We start from the raw sequence: 2,582 nt of genomic DNA, 5'->3' as shown, positions 1-2,582 counted from the left end.
GAACATATAAATCAAACTGTGGAGTTTTGTCTAGTTTCCTGGCTTCTTGCCTCAATTTTCTGCTTTTCTTTCATTTTTAATCCTCACCTGAGGAATAAGGATATTTTTTCCCATTGATTTTAGAGAGAGTAGAAGGGAGAGGGGAAGAAGAAAGGGAAAAATTGATGTGAGACACATCGACTGGTTGCCTTCCGCCCATGTCCTGATTGGGGGCGGGGATCAGACCTACAACCCAGGCATGTGCCCTTGACCGGAATCGAACCTGCGACCCCTTTGGTGCTCAGGCCAAAGCTGGAACTACTCTGCTTAATTTTTGCTTTGGAGACTAGTTATAAAATGGGTGAATTGTCTTTAAATCAGGGGTCACTGCACAAAGTTTGAAAAGCCTGGTAATTAACAAGGACTCATCAAATCAGACCTCTGGTTAAACCGAATGAAATATCAGTTGAAAGACTATTTGGATATACTGTTGAGGTTTCGTCTAGGTTCGAGCTTTAAAAAAATACATAGTTTAAAAAAACACACACACTCACACACACACAGAGTGTCAGCTTCAAATTGGTCTGTGAGGTGCACTTTCCAAAACACTGGTTGGGGTCACACAGTTCCGGGGCGGGGGCCATTCAGGTGGTATTTAATTTGATTCACTCCAGCTTTCAGGACTTAAGTTAAGGTAAAGTTACTGTGTCTGCCATTTTTTAACAATATATTTTGATTGATTTCAGAGAGGAAGTGAGAGGGAGGGAGAGTAGAAACATCAATGATGAGAGAGAATCATTGATTGGCTGCTTTCTGCTCTCCCCGTACTGGGAATCGAGCCTATAACCCCGGCATATGCCCTAGCCAGGAATCTAACCGTGACCTCCTTGTTCATAGGTCAATGCTCAACCACTGAGGCATATCGGCCGGGCTGTGTCTGCCATTTTTGACAGCCAGGTGAGTGGAAAAGAAAAGTACTTTCAGAACTCAGAGATTCAGAAAATTTCATTAAAAAACAAAAACAAAAAAACCAAAACAAAGTTTATACAAGGATCACCAGGCAGAAGGTGGTGAGAAGACTCAGGACAGGACAGCGCACAAATGGCACACCCTAGCCTCGGAAGATGGGGAACTGCCTCAGGTCCCCCACTTCGGATGACATCTCTCTGCTCCACGAGTCTCAGTCCGACCGGGCTAGTTTGGGCGAAGGGACGGAGCCGGACCAGGAGCCGCCGCCGCCATGTCAGGAACAAGTTCCAGTTCCGGTCTATCATCCAACACCTAGCCAGACTCGCCTAGCAAACTCAGCTGACTGAAGAGGAACAAATTAGGATAGCTCAAAAAATAGGCCTTATACAACATCTGCCTAAAGGAGTTTATGACCCTGGAAGAGATGGATCAGAAAAAAAGGTCCGGGAGTGTGTGATTTGTTTATGGGGACCCAATTCGATTTCTGCCGTGCATGCACATCTGTCACCTGGACTGTATAGATGACTGGCTGATGAGATCCTTCACATGCCCCTCCTGCATGGAGCCAGTTGATGCAGCACTGCTTTCGTCCTATGAGACTAATTGAGCCAGGATCTCTCATCTGACTCCAAGTGAACCTTCATTTTTTGGTGGTTTTGATCTTTTGTCACTGAGCCCAAAGAGCCAGGGATTAGGAATTAAGATCATGCACAAATGTTTCCTAAAAATTCCTGAATGGCTGCAGATGTTGGGGAAAAGTACGTCATATTTTAGAAACTTAGGGGGAAAAGTAGGATGGTATTTTTATGTAAAGCCTTGACCCAGTGTTTAAAAAAATACAATTGTATTTAGATCTTGTCATTGCTCCAGTACATAGGAATTGTGTAAAGCGTTACAGCAGCTGTTATATGTTTAAATTGTGTGTGTTGGAAACAAACAAACAAACAAAAAACCCACCAAAACAGAGTCCATGTTCCTTGAAGAGGCACCAAAACAAAGACAATTAAACATCATATTTGCTTTTGGTTACATAATACCTTTTAGTTGGAATAGTTCTTTAAGTGTTACTACATAGTGTTTATATTTATTATACAATTTAAAGAAAAAAGTGATAATCTCTCATGTTCCTGCTAAGGCTATAGAGACTTGTGGCAAAATTGCTGTGTGTCCACCAAAATCCATTGGTTCCCTCCTGGGTGGACGACTAGTCTACATTTCCCAGCCTCGTCTCTACTCAGTTGTGACCACGTGACTGGGTTCTGACCAGTGCAATGTGGGTGGATGTGAGCCACATGACTTCCAGGCCCAGGCCGCTTCCCCGCCAACTCTTGCAATATTCTCCATACTCTCTCTGACGTCCTTCCTCAGATGATACGATCCGAAAGGACTTTGAGACCCCAGTTATTCTGAAGTCACAAGATGGAATGACCACAATGGACATTGTGTCAGAGAGAAATTTTTGTTGTGTGAAGCCACTGAGATCTTGGGGTCTGCTATAATAGCTGGCATCACTTACTCCAATACAGAAATGGCCTTTGCAACCAAGATAAAAGACAGTGTCATTAATAGCCAGCCTGAATATATAAAACTGCATTACTCTCACCAGCCAACTTGGATTTGAATTGAAATCTCAA

The 2,582-nt window shown here is 43.3% G+C and overlaps 1 pseudogene; it reads left to right on the top strand.

Annotated features, from left to right (window-relative positions):
- Positions 1-1,091: 1,091 nt before the first annotated feature.
- Positions 1,092-1,769, top strand: LOC139006100 (RING finger protein 11 pseudogene; annotated as a pseudogene).
- Positions 1,770-2,582: the final 813 nt, after the last annotated feature.

The sequence above is a fragment of the Myotis yumanensis genome, unplaced genomic scaffold (assembly GCF_028538775.1).
Source record: "Myotis yumanensis isolate MYYU_CA2020_CCGP unplaced genomic scaffold, mMyoYum1.0.hap1 SCAF_1, whole genome shotgun sequence".
NCBI lineage: Eukaryota > Metazoa > Chordata > Mammalia > Chiroptera > Vespertilionidae > Myotis > Myotis yumanensis.
This window is presented reverse-complemented; position numbering and strand designations above follow the sequence as displayed.